The 18,689-nt window shown below is 43.3% G+C and overlaps 1 long non-coding RNA gene across 3 annotated transcripts; it reads right to left on the bottom strand.

Annotated features, from left to right (window-relative positions):
* Window positions 1-1,270: 1,270 nt before the first annotated feature.
* On the bottom strand, window positions 1,271-3,252 carry LOC146833410 (uncharacterized). 3 transcript variants are annotated; one of them, XR_014960233.1, is made up of 5 exons: window positions 3,119-3,252; window positions 2,439-2,523; window positions 2,087-2,197; window positions 1,922-1,997; window positions 1,271-1,684 (listed from the first exon to the last, which is right to left on the bottom strand). It is a non-coding gene; the product is annotated as an uncharacterized LOC146833410 (long non-coding RNA). The 3 variants fall into 3 exon arrangements; XR_014960234.1 differs by lacking the exon at window positions 2,087-2,197; XR_014960235.1 differs by lacking the exons at window positions 1,922-1,997; window positions 2,087-2,197.
* Between the last annotated feature and the right edge of the window lie 15,437 nt (window positions 3,253-18,689).

An 18,689-nucleotide genomic window follows, 5' to 3' on the forward strand; every position in this document is an offset into this window, starting at 1 on the left:
GGTTGACTTACAACCACACCATAAGGGTTGCTTGGCATGGTACAAGGTGGTCACTTTAACTAGTGAACATCATATACCAGGCCAACTTCTCACACGGTGACACTCAATTACTTTCTTTAGGATGTCATAGTTCTTTTCAATCAGGTCCTTGGTATCTATAGCCTCGATCTCCTTTTCAACCACTTCAATTTCTGACAAGAGTTTTTCTCCCTTCTCAATAGCGTGTTTGATTAGGATCTGCATCATAACCAATGATGCCCCCTCAAGATTCCTCTCCCATTCCTTAAGGAGACCATCACTGAGATCCTTGATTGTCGGGAAAATCTGAATACGCAAACCCCTCAGGACTTTCTTATTGTCTATGTATTGTTGAAGGGTGACACCATCCCACCAACGGGCTAACTCCTGCTTTTTTAAGCGTTCCAATTTTAGGAATAATGCACGTAAGCTCAAGTTATTCTGTGCGCTATGCCCTGGTGGCCGTATGGCTAATTTTTTTTCAAATACGTCCTGCGTCATCTCGTCCCTCCCATCATTAAATCTTGACATATTTATTTATAGTGAATGGACAGCTGCAAAATAGTTTTCGTTTTTCTTTAATATACGGGCACTTAGGTTCTTTGTCTGGCGCCTTATAACTGGCGTGTAACCTCTCCGAGGAGATAATTGTGTTTTTTTGGTTTGAGTCTTGTGCCGTTTTGTAACGTATTTAAGTTTGAATACATTTGTGTCCTTATTTTGATTTTGGTCTTTTTGTATGTCATTTTCAGCCCTGATGAGGTTCTCCTAGTGGGAAAGAAACGCGTTGGCTGAGTAATCTCAGAGGAGATGTATGACATAGATATTGAAGATTCCACGAGTGTCTACATACCAATTTATTACAACATATTATCGTACAACGGAGTGACCAGGGTGCAATACGATATGTGAAGGTGTGTGTTCAGTGTTAGGCTTGCAACAATTGTTCTAGGAAGCTCCTAGGCCGAATACAAACTAGGATTTATGCAAGTGACATTTGTGTCCCGAGTTTTAAAGGCTTTAGATGAGTATCCCATTCCATCACAATCAGCACTTTTCGTAAGCCCCTGAACTTTTCTCTGCGAGGTGCGCCTCCCTCCGCCCTGTCTCACTGCACCACGTCCATCTTCCGATGCTGTTATGTTCGGTGATTGTTATGAACAACAGGGGCAACCCTGACAAACCTGAACCAGGAGAACAACACTAGAATCCTAACAGAGGTTCAAGGCGACAAAGAACAAATATACATTAAACAACCAAAAATGTATCAGTTAAACATATCAATAAAAAGAATAGCAGTATGAGAGGGAAAAGAAAAAGATCAGGAAACCTATGTACAACAAAGGCAATTATAAATTCATACAAAATTTATTCACAAATATCTTACAAAACTCAAACACATAAAACAATGGCGCTCAACACGGTACACAGACAATAAAAATAATCAACAATACAATGTGTAATCAAAAAAGTGGCTGTGGGAAGGGTTTATACATAGATAGGGAATTAAAAAAAAAACTAAACAACACAAAAACATAACAATGCGTCCTTCCTTAGTTGCGGCCACATATATCAACGGCGACGTTTCGACCGCCGTAAACATTCATGGTCATCATCAGGACAGAAAATTAGCTATCTGAGCGTCCAGGACAATTAGATAAAACATCTAGAAATGAAGAATATATGTACGTAAGCATCAAATATATATAAACAACTTTACAAAACTCAAAACGAGTCTATGTTTAGAATAAATGGATGAAAAGAGAAGGAAAGAGAGGGAAAAAGAAAAAGGAAAGAAAGAGACAATTATACTAGATCACCGCATAGAACGTGTGAAGAAATAAAAACCTAATTGTGAGATGGCAACCTTTACCCCAGAGTAACATAAATATAAACAATTCACCTATTTCATATGAAAGATCCAGCCCGAGTTGCTGAAATAAATACGAAGCCCTCAAGAGCTTGGCTAAAGTAAAGTTCTGTTGGAACAATAAAAATAATTAGAGTTCCCAACCAACTCATAGTGCAAGTCAAAAATGACTTTGAGGATGTCAACTACTTTACTCACATTGAGCAAAATAACGAAGATGTCATTCCATTGTTACGAATGGGATACAGAGTGAATAAGCCCACACAGAAGGATTGAAGAAACCGACCATAAATTCAAGTGATTGAGAAGCTAGAAAAATTAATATTAGAATTTAAGAAAAAATCAAAAACCTAATCAAACATTAAAAATAATTGTATGCTCCAAGGATACTTACAGCCAATACAATTGGCAATAAGCAAATCCGGAAATCAATATCGTCTTGAGATTTTGTGACCATTAGATTATAACTAAACAGAATAATGATACGGTTAGAATCAATATAATAAAAGTGCAGAGACCAATCCTATATGTACACAATTAGTCTAGTTACCTGTCTAGTGCGTTCAATTCATTAGGCGCCGTCACAAAAGGTCATGTTGTACATGTGCATTTAATTAGTACATGTCCGCCAGGCTCTACGAAGAAACCGTATTTGAATATATAAGCCAGCAATTAAGTAAATGCTTACATATAATGGATGGAGCAGTTGCAAGAGACATAGAAGTGCAAGCCATAATTAACTGGCATTTGCGAACACACGATGTGCCGTATGCATAGATCAGATTATACCAACCAGTCACCAAATGTCAAAAGGACCGAAAAATTCAACAATTATGTATTAGTCATACCATGGAGAAGCTTTCAGCTAAGAATGAAAGGAGTGTATAAGCCCCAAAGATAACTAACTTAATTTAGAAATAACCGAATAAAATGGCAAAAGGTAACTAGTACCAGGATACGAAGACACCGACAGAATATATATACACACACCCTTCATTCCTACAGCATTCTACTAGACTCACTGATGGAAATAATGAAGGCATTAACTGAGACACGGTTATGGTGTTGCCTAGGATAGCTTAGCGTAATTACCAAACATTTCTTCAAATCAGGTAACTAAAGCTTCAAATACAATGATATACTGCGTGTCTGCTTGTCGAAAGGAGTGACTCAGGCATACTTCACTAGAACGTGCTAGCAATATAAGAGAAAGGAAAGGGGCGGACTTACGTCAAGGCCAAATCACCTATATGTAAAAGAACTAAAAACATCCATGCTGCATAACAGACATAGTTGCGCGCAATGCACTTTCCCAAAATTACGCTTCACATCCCGAGAATTGAAACGAGCACCCGACGTGCTGGATAGCCGGTTTAAATAAGAGACACGCGTGCCAGAACATTACGCATTAAGGTGTCCATGAAGATTAAGATAGGACTAATGCCTATCCTCAAACATCGGCCGCCATATTGAAAAAGAAAACATCATACAGACGTGAAATGAAGACAAGGATGATTCACATATTTCCAAGGAGGATATGAGCACTATATACAAATACCGAGCGATTAAATATATTAGTGCCATCACGACTTAAAGAGAAGTCAAATAAAAAGGGGAGGAAGGGAAAATTTCAACCGCACAAAATAACGAAAATAAATTGAATAATGAATTGAAGGAAAACAGTAATGTGCAAATCCGGAGAATACTGTATCCTTATACAATAAAGAGAATACCTCAAAAGATGTTAAACAAGCATTGGCATAGCCAATAGGTCTCGCTTTTGGGAACTAAAAGTATTTAGTTATGCAGCACAATATCCTTGGTGCAACAAAATCAACTGTTGCATGGCTAAACACTTATAAGGTCTCAAAGGCGAGACCTATTGGCTATGCCAATGCTTGTTTTTTTTGTTTACTCTCACTGCTCTGAGTTGCTGACAGTGCAGACATATCTCGCTGGTTCAGTGAACACTGCGCATCAGCCAATGCGGCTTCCACCTACAGAATTGGATGTGCAAATCCAATGATAGGTTTGCTAACTTTTCTGTGGCAAAGTACTATCTGAAAATGTAGCAAGTAACTGACAACTATTTTACAAGCTACTCCCAAACTTGAAACAGCAAGCCCAGACAAGTATACAACTGTGTACTTGTGACGCACCTCTCCACATAATCTCCCCAGCAAGAGTCCCAAAATGTGAGCCTTTTCGCTCAGATGGTGTGCATGCCCACCGCCCCGGCTGTTTCCAAGGAGCAGTCTCCAAGACCAATGTTCAAATTCACAAATGTGGAATGCACCACTGACACCATGAAAAGAATACAGCCAAACAGCTGACACGTTTTGTCCAATGGTGTGGACTTCATCAGGGCTTCGCAAATAAGTCTGGTGGTAATATGCTGCAAGTCATAGACTTTCGGAATTAGGTAAGGCACTGTAGTAGTCCTACATGCCAACTGTTCCCTCCTGGGTCCAGGGACAGTTGGGAGTATACTGATTCAGTATTGTAGCGGACGCTCACATGGACGGTCCCAACTTCTTCGCTGAGACGGCTCAGGAGCCTTGATACTTCCAACTGTCCCTGGATCCAGGAGGGAAGAGTTGGCATGTAGGACTACACTACAGTGCCTTACCTAATTCAGAAAGTCAAAGGGGTACAGCCAATGAAGAACTGGCTAACTTGACCAGCCAATCGCCTGTTAATATTTAATCCAGCCAATTGCAATGCGCACATTCTCAGACACTGAGAGAATTTTTCTGCATGCCAGACCAAGGAGCGTTTGGGTGTAAGACCCGTGTGCAGTGTCTCCACTTGTGTTTTTTGTGAATTATTGAATAAAATACATCAGAGAGCTACACCTTTTAAAATGAAGTAAAACAGCGCTTGGGGAAATTGTACCATGGTTGCAGTCATCTGTACTTGCCTGCATGTGCGTCGGCGTTGCACTAAGAGCATGTCACTTTCTGAAGAGTTTAAGAAATGGAAACAATGTTTAAATAAAGTGGAGATCAGTAAAAAGGGTAGCATGGATGCAGAGATCGCAGGCTTAGTGCAAAACTGGAATGCCCACGATCAATTCTTTAAAACCAGCTCTTGCTCAGGGCGGATAATACTCATCAATACGCAGATGAGCAGGGGAAGCCCTAACATGGAGTTGTGCCTTTTACATTCTGCCTTCTAGCGGTTAGCCGATTAGCTAGTCGGGTGTAAAACACTGCATCCTTCTTATGTCGTCCCCAGGCACCACTGCATTTTTCTCCTCTTGCAGTGAGATTGCTAGAATATATGGTTTTGTTAAGTTATGCTTTTATACCACTTCTGTTTGAAAATGAGATACAAGACAGAATGCTTTAATATGAATGTATTGTTAAGTAAATTGGGCAACCCAGTAAACTCTTGAAGGATTGGGTAACCAAAAGATTTATATCAGGTAACAGTGCCTACAAGGGATTTTCTTTAAAAATACTCAGTTTATCAAACTCAATTGTGAGTGCCCATATTTGTGGCCTCGGATCTATTAATTATAAATATCAATTTGAAAAATCAAAAGTGAATGTATCAAGGAGAACAACAAGCAACGGGTGTATACTTTTTTTTGTAGAATTTTATATAGTTACATAATTTAAATTCAATGGGTACACAAACATTCACAAACATCAAGCATTTGCAATGCATTTGGCCTCACATTACTGAAAGTTAGATCTATTGGTGTGGCAAATGACATTTTTTATTAGTTATGTTTTTGGGGAGTTTCAGCCTGCTTTCATGTTTTTATTGAAACGTACATTAGCATAGCATTATATGAATGCAGCATTGCGAGTGACTCATATCAACAAACCTTTATACAACGAAAAACCCTTAAACAAAACGACACAGAGGACTTCGGTAATGTAGAAGTAAAAAATAAAAAAAACATGTGCAAAATATAGTGCCAAAATGAAACTTTAAAACAGCAGGAACACGGAGGGGGCACCGATTTCATAGCACAAACAACCTAAAAACAGCAAGGAAGCCTTTTGTACACTGTACAACATACACCTTAAAGTACACCGCCTGGAATCTAAGTTTAGGTCCTCCGATGGTGCAAAAACAGCGACAACCCTCCCTCTCTCCATGCGGCCACTCGCTCAGAGGTGGATCAAATTGTAGCCCAGAGTTTCAGAAGGAGCAGCAAAAATAGGGGCAAAGCCTTGGCTGTCCCAAAGCAGCGACCTCTGCCGGTCGCCTAAGAGATAAATGTTGTTTGTTGTCGGAGCCCTAAAGCCTCAGACATTTTGCAACGAGGGGGAAGCTGAGAAAGCCCATATGTTTAACTGAGAGAAGACCCGGGGAATGTAGACAAAGGTCAGTGGTGACAAGTAACCTTGCCCGGCCATGTATTTACATTAGAAAACTACAAGTCCCAGAATGCAGAGTACAAGACAGGACTAGAAGTACTCTTTGTGCTGATTTGCCGCGCATATGTTCCATAATAAAATACATGAGCAATACCAAAACTGCCATTCAAACAAGTGTGGCGGCGTACACAATAAATGCTATGTTTGAACGTGAAATTCAGTTCCACTACTTACCGGGAAGCTGCAAATAGCTCAAGCTAAGAGAAAGAAACAAACACTAGCATATTTGCAAAACTTCTAACTATTCTTCGCAACAAGAGTTAGTTTTTTTGACATGAGATATTGGTTTATTCAATGTACATATTATTTATTGAATGATTCTTAAATATTAAATAAAAAAGGTAAATCAAGGATCAACATTATTTTTTTATTAGTTGCAAAATTTCACCGATCTGCTGTAAAAGGTTGAATCAGCTCCTCTCAAACGTACACTCGCAAAGCCTTGAAGCTCACTTATTTTCAGTGGGAAAACTATAAGCACTAGTTAACATAGTTTTCAGTCACATTCCCTAAAACATGTCTCTCACTGTCATCGTCGAAACCCAGAAAGAAGTGGCTTGAGCATGTTTGCTTACAAAGCAGTATAGATCTGTACAAACATTTGATAAAAACACCACAAATGTAAATTTGAGTCACATTTTTTTGGCGGATGCCCCCGCCCCCCAGGGCCTATCAGGAAGCTGCAGCTTAGTTTGAATGGATGGGTGATAGGGTCACAATGGAGACGAGGACAGCCCTGGGAAGCAGGCTTTGCTGCCGGCCTCTTGCATAAAGAAGGTCTCAGATAAATACACTGACACCTATGCCCAGCAAGAGAGAGGCTGTGACATAACCTGCAGAGCTGCCGACATTGGACCTGGGGAACCCGGTTCGAGTCTCGGCACTGGCAAAAATTAGCATTAAAAAAAACAAAATGTAAAAAAAATAGAAAGTAAGATCATTAAAACAATGCAAAGTAAATAAGGAATGGCGACAGTCAAACTGAAGCTGGTAACAACATGGACCAGGCGCAGTATTGCCACGAAGTCGCCTCTGTTCTGCTTGCTTAGGCATGGGAGAGGAGCAGGGAATTTACAACTTAAGACTGCATGGGGGAGGGGCTAAAGTCTACTTGGACAGCGCACAGCGAAAAAGTGAAAGCTCCAGATGGCGCCCCGGGTGCTGAAAGCTGCCAGCTGCTCGCGTGAACGCAAGCGCTAGGCCAGCCAGCAGCACTTTGAAAACTCACCTACTAAATGTGTCTCCGAGCAGCGCATGCTCGCTGACTCAGCGAGACCTAAAAAGGGGGTAAGGCTGCGGAAAGAGAAAATGGACCAATCATGGAAGCCATATTACGACTGGCAGTCAGGGATACAATATACACAAACAACTAAAGCAGAAAAGAGAAGAAAAAGAGCATTATGCAAGCATTTGATGTGCATGATATAAAACACATAATTTGCATTATTCAGTCTAGTTACATTAGGACATAGTATTATGAATTAACATTAGAGTGTAAATAGTATGCATGATTGGCAAAGAAACATTGACCTGCAACTTTTAACAAAGTTAAGCTGGATAGATGTATTTGATGCTAAGCACATATATTAAAATGTTCAGTGAACATCAATGTATGTATAGAGTTACCATACACACATTATTATACATTATATGCTGCGCTCTAAAACAGATCGTGAGGACACATACAAATGCATCTAATGATTTTGCAGTCAATAACAGTATGATATATTTACATTGGTTAACAGTATCTTCTATTCACTCTGTGTCCCATTCGTAACGATGGAATGACATCTTCGTTATTTTGCTCTCCAATGTGAGTAAAGTAGTTGACATCCTCAAAGTCATTTTTGACTTGCAATATGAGTTGGTTGGGAACTCTAAGTATTTTTATTGTTCCAACAGAACTTTACTTCAGCCAAGTTCTTGAGGGCTTCAAATTTATTTCAGCAACTCGGGCTGCATCTTTCATATGAAATAGGTGAGTTGTTTATATTTATGTTACTCTGGGGTAAAGGTTGCCATCCCACATTTTGGTTTTTATTTCTTTACACGTTCTAGGCGGTGATCTAGTATAATTGTCTCTTTCTTTCCTTTTTCTTTTTCCCTCTCTTTCCTTCTCTTTCATCCATTTATTCTAAACATAGACTTGTTTTGAGTTATGTAAAGTTGTTTATATATATTTGATGCTTATATACATATATTCTTCATTTCTAGATGTTTTATCTAATTGTCATGGACACTCAGATAGCTAATTTTCTGTCCTGATGATGACCGTGAATGTTTACGCAGGTCGAAACGTCGCCGACAATATATGTGGCCGCAACTAAGGAAGGACGCATTGTTATGTTTTTGTGTTGTTTCAGTTTTGTTCTGAATTCCCTATCTATATATAAACCTTTCCCACAGCCACTTTTTTGATTACACATTGTATTGTTGATTATTTATATTGTCTGTGTACCGTGCTGAGCACCATTGTTTTATGTGTTTGAGTTTTGTAAGATATTTGTGAATAAATGTTGCATGAATTTATAATTGCCTTTGTTGTACATAGGTTTCCTGATCTTGTTCTTTTTCTTTTCCCTCTCATACTGCTATTCTTTTTATTGATATGTTTAACTGATAAATTTTTGGTTGTTTAATGTATATTTGTTCTTTGTCGCCTTGAACCTCTGTTAGGATTCTAGTTATTTTCAGTGGGGCTGAAGATTTCCAGCGCTTAGTTAGTAGGGGTTTCGCTATAAGGAATGCTAAATCAATACATTTTGTCTGGGCCCTGTCCTGTTGGGGTCGGGGTATGGTCCCAGCAGACACTCCTCTGCTAGTTTCCAATTGTTCCCATGAATCACTTCTTGCAGCGCTGCTCCTACTTGCGACCAGTAAAAAGTGAGCGCAGGACATATCCATATCATATGAAGGAGACCTGTGTCTTGCTCCATGCATCTAGGACAGTTTGCAGGCACTGTCGGGAACATGGGGTGTAATCTGTGCGGTGTGAGATAAGCTCTATGCAGTATCATAAACTATATGAATTTGAACTTGGAATGACGGGAGGCTTTCCTTGTAAATTCAAGTATGGCCTTCCATTCTCCGTATTGTAGATCCCTCCTCAGGTCTTGCCCCCACCTTCCCGCATTTGTGTTAGTGGTGCTGCCACATGTGTGCGTAGACCACGGCACAGCCACGTGACAAGGTGCCTCCCAGCACCCATTAAGTATACTGAGTGGGCAAGTTCATGTGCGGTGGGCTCAGTGCCGTCCGGGGTCCAGTGTAACCCTATGTAACATATGATATTGGCGTGAAGAAACAGCGAGTCTGGCAGACCCTGTTTGTGTATTAAGTCAGCATGATTTACCAGCATACCGTCCCCAAACAGGGCTCAACCGTTATAACAGCTGCTGTTCCCAAGTCTGCGCTGTGTCAGCATTCCTGTTGGGGTAGGAAGTCGCAACAGAGGTATATTAGAAGCATGTGGAACGGTCTGCGCAGCATATTTCAAAACCTGTTTCCAGTATTCAATGGCAATCTTCAGTAGTAGGTGCACCGTAGCGGGAATCGTGTCTTGGGGCATAGTAGCTTGTGTAGAGCACCCTGAGCAATCATTTGAGGCATAAAAGCAATTTCTTGCAGGTTATAACCTGCCAACCAATATGCAAGCCACTGCAATTGGGCAGCCATGCAATATGAATTAAAATCTGGTGCTCCCATGCCGCCCTCCCCAGATGGTAGATGCAATTTGAGCAGTCCCACCCGACTTCTGCCCATCCCCAGTTCAGTTCCACCAGCAATGTGTTCAATGCTGCGAAGAAATGCATCAGGCTACTGGAATGTTGGAAAAGTAGTGTAGCACAGGAGGGAACATCACAATTTTTTATATCGCTAGGCGCCTTGCAATTGAGAGGGGGAGGGTAGTCCAGAAGGATACCTGGGAACGCAGTGATGTGATCGCTTTCTGCAGGATACCTTCCAACAGATCCTGGGATGTCCTGTATATTTGTATATCTAATTATTTGAAAGTGTATATTGCAACTGTAAATGTTTGGTCACTGAATGCAACAGCCAGGGGCTGAGGGTCACTGGTAAAGTAGAAGGTGTGCGACTTATTCGCACATACCGCCAGCCCGGAAAGACGTGCAAATAATGAAAAGGTGCTAGCCACTACCTGAAGGTTGTCCCCCAGGTTACTCATGTACAATATTATATAATCAGCGTATGCCGATACTGCGTGTATGGTAGGGCCCACTGGCATACCCCAGCCGGGGGCTCCCCGGCATAGGCACTGGAGGAGAGGCTCTAATGCCAGGACAAACAACATTGGGGAAATCGGGTAGCCCTGCCTTGTGCCTATGTATAGGATAAACGGTGGATATATGGACCCCAGTGCGTGCCTGCACCATAGGAGATGCATATAACAGTCTGATCCAGCAATAAGCCGGAGGGATATCGTATTTACGCAAGGCAGCCAACATATATTCCCAGCTCAGGGAATCAAATGCCTAATGTAGACCGCGTGAGATGCAGCCTGCCGCGTAGAGCTCATTGGGGGTTGCATCAAGAATGTGGAAGAGTCTCTGTATATTTAGAGAGGTACTACGGCCTGGTACAAATCTGCACTGTTCGGTATGTATAAGTTGTGGCAACAATGGAAGTAGCCACAGGACCGGTATTTTATATTCTGTATTTAATAAGGATAAGGGTCTATGCACTGTGATATCAGTGGGGTCCCTATCAGGTTTCGGTGGGATCCCTATCAGGTTTCGGTAATGAGGTCACCAGGGCTTGAGCCGTGGTGGGGGGAAAGGCTGTGAATGACTGGCCTGGTATATGATTTCCACTAATTAAAGTGGGCACCTTGCACCAGTCCAGACAACCCTTATGGTGATTTAAGAGGTCTCAGACAACCTTAGAAAGCTATCCAAGTGGTAGCTGTGGAGAGCAGCCTTCAGGCTTAGTCTTAAAGGAGTGTAAAGCAGCTTGTTTTAACAGAATGCAATCTTATTGTATAGATTAAATGAAAAGAGAACCCCACAGTAGTTATAAAAATATGTATTTATTATATAACACTATCTAGTACGCTACAGTATCTCCTATATGGAGCTAAACACTAAGCACACAATACTTAAGCAAAGTAATGACAGTAAATAGCACTAATACATAGTGGGCCCCGGGGGGGGGGGGGCCAAACCATATACTAAAAAAGTGGTATAAGAACCACGACTGGAGTCAGGACAATGTTGAGAGGACGTAGAATTGCTGGGACCCCAAGGAACCACCCGAGGTGAGTAGATAGGGACCCCACGGAGTGCCTGTGCAGTGTGGGAACACCATCGCGTGATCCGTACAAGTCGATGTGCAAGTCACATTGGAATTTTAAAGATTAGGGACCCTTCCCAGTGGACTTTGAGGAAACTCCGTGGAAGACAGAAGGTTGGAGAGCTACCCCACCCATGGATACTGAAGTACTCAAGTTACCTAACACAGGGAAGCCGGGTGCATAGGTGTGAAGTGGCGCCGGAAACTCCTGTCGAACCCAATAGAGGACTTTGAAGAAGAGCCGCTGCTGGAAGAGGAGAAAGTGTCCCTTGGAATACAAACATGGAGTCTTGTCAAAGAGTACCTGACAGCAGAGGGGACAGAGTCTGGGACACTTGTGAGTGACAAGGGGCTTGGTAGATGAATGCCCACTGATGTCGGGTGCTTCAGGATAATTGATGGAGACCTTGGCTCTGTAGCTACAGGGACCAGGCGACGTTGAGGATGACCGGGAGCTGGATGCGAGCTGTCCCACGAAGGATGTCGAGTGCTGAAGCATCGGTGTCCAACGGGAGCACCAACATGCCTTGGGAAAAGCAACCCACACAGGAAGTCAAGGAAGTGTACGGTTCGGACCAGCAAGGTCCAGGAGACTCAACACAAGCAGGGGTGTCAGGGCAGGTCCAAGCAATCAGGGGAGCCCAAGGAAATTAAAGATGACCCTCAATTGGACCCAGAGGTCAGAGGCACAGGAGTCATGAGAGGACTTCAGGGAGCTTCACAAAACAACAGGCCACGGAGCACATGGTGCAAGGTGGTTGAAGATCTTTGGAGGAAAATTTATCAGAGGTTGGGGCTACTTGGAGCCCAATGCACTTGTCGCAGGATTGCCAACAAGCACATAAACTTGCAAAAGAACGTGGTGCACAGTAGTTCGGGTATTGCAGCCCCCACCAGGGATTCTGACCTCAAACTCGGTGAGAGGGCAGCTCAGACCTTGAGGGACATTGAAACCTACCTCCTGTGTTGCTGAGCCTTTCGGAGTCCATAGGAGCTCGGGATCAGTAGACCAGTCAGCAGTGTTGCTGTGTCTGCGAATGCAGGGGAGTGACTCCTTCACTCCAAGGGAGATTGTCTTCAGGTGTCTTGGATGCTCAACAGGTTCTGCACGTATCCTGTACGGTACATAGGCACAGATGATGCAGCAGACTGAGAGGGAGATGAAGTCAGGCCCAACCGAAGTGCAGGGAAGTCCAGAGTGCTGTCTTCCTTCGCCTTTCAGATAATACAGAATCTCCCACACGGTGGCTCAACACACGGCGAGGCAGGAGACATAAATACAACAACACCTTTAGAAAAAGGTTTTATTTTACAAAATGCAAAGACTCTCTTTTTAGAAAAAGGCTTGGGGATTTATTTATGCAATGCTCTCTAACAGAAAGGCTTTCCCAGATGCCAAATGCACAACATTCAAATACACACACACACACACACACATATATATATATATATATATATATATATATATATATATATATTCACTGAAAAAAACCATAGGTTTCACACACGTTATAGTTAGGAATTAGCATTTAAAAAACCTTGCAAATTCAGTGAAAAAACCATAGGTTTCACACATGCTATAGTTAGCTGGAGATTTTACTCATAAAAAACCAATGAAATTCCCCCGTTATAGTTAGTGCAGGCAACTATAACTCACGCGACCGCAATCCTCTGCTGATGCTAATACTGTATTTAGACACTTATTTGCCCATGTCTTCTTCCATTAAATTTTAGCTATACATATATTACAAATATTTTTTTTTCATAAAGACACATATGTCATCAGCAGAGGATTGCGGTAAGCGCACGGTAAGCGCACCGTAAGCTGGCTCAGATATATATATTGATTTAAATGCTATTTTCTCAGGATCTACTGAACAGATTTACACCAGACCTACAAAAGGCACTTCCTTGACCTGTAGACTACCTCTCTGCTAAATTTCAAGTAACTCTGTTCGGCCGTTCGGGCTGTAGCTGTGTCTAAAGGTCCTATGGAAAAATGCATGGGAAAAACGCGTTTTGGGACCCCCCTTTTTTCTCAGCCCCCGCTTGACGAATCCCCCCGAGACTTTCAGGGTAGGAGCGGAGCGTAGCGCCCCACCTATTTTGAAAATTTCGCGAGGATTCGTCGACCGGCGCCAAAGATATTCCAAATAGAATGTTGCGGATTTCCTATGGAAACAGGGTCCTAACTATAACTATCTACTGGCGACCGCCAGTAGATAATATATATATATATATATATTTATATGCAAGCAATAATAACACACTTGGTAAATGCAACAGTTAAATGCATGAATAATACCATGAATAAACAAGCAGAAAATATTATGAGATAAGACTTAAGCAATATACCGGACGTCCTGCAAGAGATCGGAAAGATATATATATATACACTAGATACATCAAATTATTACATTTGATGTGCACCTCACTCATTCACACATCACAAAGAAAACACCTCAAATGATCAAAGCCACTGGCCACACATCACAATGGCAATAATCAAAACTCCACACTTCAACTGGTGCAAACACTGCAACCTAGCCCACTCCTGACCCGGGGGATTAAACAGCCGGAGATAAGAGCCTCAGCAACCAGGGTTCCGCTGTACCGAAGTAGAGGCGTCCATCCCCATTCGGATTCCAAAATCCCGGTTTCTAAGTCAACAACCCTCAGCTTTATAATCACAAAACAGACACTAGAAGGTTCGAGAATCTTCCCCCTGCGCCAAAGGAATCTTACTAGGACTGGCCAGCTTCCAAGCAAGCATTCCATGGCAGGAAGGAGTTCTCACGTCCCCTCTACGTTCTAGCATGTTCCAGCCTTTATCTTGACAAAGCTCACGAAAGCCTCCCAGGGTACATTAAACAATCTCTCACAAAAATAATCCTTGAACGTGATTAACCCAAACAACTTGCAAGCGTGGCTGAGCGCGCAGACAAGCTGAAGCCAGGCGGAATCAGAATTCAGAATGACATGAGACCATGTCAAAGCCAATAGTAAGAACCTAATAATACTACCAATGTACAACACAATGCACATTTGTGCACCACTGTTTAGAGCATCACACACTTCATCTCTCAATGTACAACACAGTGCACCACTACTCATAACACTGCACTTCGAGACCAAAAAGTACATTCCACACCCCTTTCTCTCTCATGCTTTCAAATACACATCCCACATGTTCTGTTCTTGGCAAGGCTCTTCTATCCGTGACAACTCCCACTGAAAGACTGCAAGATTACAGGAAAGAAACTTTTAAGAGAAACAAGGCATATGCAGGACGGTGTACATTCAGGCTAGGGTAAAATAACACACCAAAGTCAATTAAAATATTGGTAGTCAAAGGTCATCACAGGGTGTCAGACCACACAAGTGCCTCTAGCACTACAAGTGGCCAGACGGTCAAAGTGCAGTGGTTTCAGTTCTGAATCTTGTCAATGACAAATCTAAGGTCCTACAGCCAGGGAAACCCTTAAATACTAAGGGGAGAGGGTTGGAAAGGTTCAGGGGAACCTCTCAGGGGAGGGTCTGGACAGTGGGGAGGTTACTCCCATGTCTTTTGTCCAGTTGCGCACCAGAGTGGGAGCTAACGGCTCCCAGGACTGGTTTGAACTGGACTATGCACAAAGACACCAAATGTGTTCCTCCTGCAGGTTTTCAGCCCTGGCAAGCGCACCCACCCAGCCCTAATACACTAAATCCTGTCTGGGATGTGGTCACACCTCCCTGTGACAGGATGCCTAATGTTCTACCTCCCCCCGCTCGAGCTTGGCTCAGCAGCAGGAGGGTAGAAATGTGTCTCTGTTCGGCAGCAACCATTTTGTGCTGTCTGGAGCTAGAAAGCTGGTGCCGGTAACACCGAGGGCCCCACAAAGGGCCTTCCTGGTGGGTGGAATCATACCTCCCACACCGGTTACCGATGTGGGGGTATGATTCCAACATGTACGACACCAAACACGATATGGTTGGTTGCAGCCGTTTTCGAGATGGTCATCAGGCGGTCGCGAAATGCCCCTCTATATATAGTATATGGCTGCGTCACTGACAACCCGGGATAAAGGACTCCGTAGGGTGCAGGGGTGTCCTGCTCATGCAGGGGCACCCTCTCACTCAGAACCAAGCACCATGCCCTCAGGATTGTAAAGGCCTGCTATAGGTGTGATTTATAGGTTTTAAGTGCAGTGACCCTTAGATATAGTAAACCTATATCTTAAGTAAGTGGTACATGCACCGACTTAGACAGGCTGCAATGGCAGGCCTGTAGTTCCATTTTGAATGGTCTCTCATGGGTGGCATAATACATCTTGCAGCCCATGGGAGACCTCTAGGGTACCTATGCCCTGGGTGCAGGTGTACCATATACTAGGGACTGACAAGGGTACCCCAGTATCAAATCTGGGGTGTACCTAAGTACAAGCATAACAGTTTTAAGGAGAAAGCAGATAGACTGCGGTCCTGATTAGGAGGGTCCCAGTCAGACTAGTCACAAACAGCATTGTATCTAGCAAAAAGTGGGGGTAACCATAAGAAGCAGGTCCTACTTTCCTACAAGCGCCTACTGATAGATTCGGTTTAGGTGGGAGACCAGCTGGGCAGCGAATGTGGTGTAAAATTCTATAGGTAGGCCATCAAGGTCTGGGGTCTTATTGCGAGGTAGTTTCCTGATGACCACTTTTATTTCAGTGGAAGTGATTGGGGCAGCCAGGGCCTTCCTGTCAGCAGCTGTGACCCATGGGATCGTTACGTTGTCCAAGAAGTCCTCTGTTTCCTGAGGCGTCGCTGCAGGTGGAGCGCCATACAGCGCCTCGTAATAATCACAAAATGCAGTGCTGATCTCTAACTGTGTAATGACATGGGCATGTGCTGGAGTATTACTTTCTAGGATGGGGGTCGATGATGGGGGTCGGTCTTAGCATCTGTGCAAGTAAAGTGCCCAACTTAACAGCTTCTGTGTGTATTTTCTGAATGTACCCTTGGTGAGCAACCACACGCAGATGCTCCAGGAGCTCTGCATAATTGATGCGTGCATCCTGGAGTTTGCTGGCATGCTGTGCATCCAGCACTGCTGCCCGTTCTAGCTCACCCAATGTCGCTTCCACTGTCTTCAAGTCATTATGAACTGCTTGTCTTACCCCCACCACTGCATTTATCGATATGCCTCTGATGACAACCCTAAATGCTTCCCACTCAGTTATTGGGGGTGAGGTTGTGTTGGTGTTTTCACTAAAATGATTGTTAATGGTGGTGGACAATGTATCTCTTATCTCGGAATACCCCATCCTCCAACAAGTGAGTGTTAAGCCTCCAGGTAGGGATCGGGATAGGGATCCGACCACAGGACAACGTAAGTTCCTGGGGGGTTATGGTGCGATATTGTTTTCCCAAGATATGTGGTGTGGGTTATGTGGGATAAGAGGGTGGTGGTGCAGAGGATACGATCTAGTCATGTAGTTAGTCCGTGCGGTGGGGAATAGTAGGAGTATTCGGACGTACCAATATTTTTACTGCGCCAGGCATCTACTATAGTCCATCTTTGGGCCCACATGTGAAGCGCCTTAGCCTGTCTAACGGAAGCTGTGCCTGGTAAAGGAGGTTGTGATCAGTCCAAGTTTATGTCTAGCACCACATTGAAGTCCCCTCCGATCACCCATGGGTAGGTAGTCCAATCCGCAAGGGCCTTGGTAAGCCGCACGTCGAATTTATCTTGCTCCGTATTTGGGGCATATACGCTGCCCAGTACAATTGGCTAACCATCAAGTCTACCCCGTATGAGGGCAATATGGCCATTTTCGCCAATGCGTTGTTCAAGAGCTTCAAGCTGTACCCCTGTCTTGATCCAAATAAGCTGCCCTCTTGCAACGGGCAAGTAAGATGTGTTAAATATTTGGCCCCTCCATTTCTTTTGGAGTTTGAGTGCTTTGGAGTTAGTGATATGCGTCTCCTGCAAGAATACTATCTGTGCCTTATGCCTGCGTAATAGAACCTGTATCGTTTATGTATGGAACCCATGCCCTGGACATTTCATTTCACTAGGTTATATAAGCTTGTAGCAGCCATGTGGGTATATGATGAGGTGTGTCCTCATCCCACACATGAGGGGGAATAGAAATGAGTGTTCTAATATTAGCATGAAAGGGCCTACCAGCTACATTAACTGAACCCAAAAACTTGTAAAATACCATTACAAGGTCTGACACAAGCACTTTGTCTGACCAAACTGTCAGAGTTAACTAAGTGAACTCTAGTAAACCATATGCTTCCGCTAGTGGGGTAGTACTTGGTGGCGATATCACCGCCACAATCGTTGGCTGCACGCTGTCTCCCATGAGTATGGAGCCGCTCCCAAGCATAATAATTAGCCGTGTGTAGTATCTTCATATAAGGTTAACTGTTCTCCTGTATCTTGTAACTAGCTGCTCAGCCAGTGTGAGTGTTCCATGTGGAATGATGACGTGACTGGAATGTGGGTGTGGTGTGAGACAGTTGAGAGGATGGGCTGAGCAGCTATCAGGCTGTTCCTGGTGGGGCTATACAATGGACTTTACATCTTAATAAATAACCTAAAGATATATACTGGCTACGTCTGCTGTGTCACATCAACCTATGGAACCAGGTCACTTCAATTGGCGACGAGTTGGACTAAAGAAACCATGCGTGTAACCTGTATACACTGGTGTGTAACTAAACCAGTGTGACTTGAAGAAACTTGAGCTAAAGTAAAGAAACTCCTCATCTGGCGGAACCTCCTGGCACCGTGAGCCCCACCAGTGACCACTACACCGGTCGCCCAAACCTCTGTGTGCCAGTTAGAGTGAGGAGTGGAGCTACAAGTTGTTTCTTAGTGCAGCACAGAAGTTTGCCTCAGTTCTGTTTCAACTACAAGGTGTTGTCTCCCTGAGCTGTATTCATGACCAAGTTGGCTGTTTTATGATCGCTGCTGGCCCCAGTGAGAGTCATGTAGATGTACCTGCTGGTCTGTGGAGGGTCAGTACAACTACCAACTTCAAGCCTCCAGTACTAAAGGACAACGTGCCCCTGTAGTCAAGGTAATTGTGACTGTCTGTGCTGTTTTGCTGTTTTGGGAGAGT

This window comes from Triturus cristatus, chromosome 4_2 (genome assembly GCF_964204655.1).
Source record: "Triturus cristatus chromosome 4_2, aTriCri1.1, whole genome shotgun sequence".
In the NCBI taxonomy this organism is placed as follows: domain Eukaryota; kingdom Metazoa; phylum Chordata; class Amphibia; order Caudata; family Salamandridae; genus Triturus; species Triturus cristatus.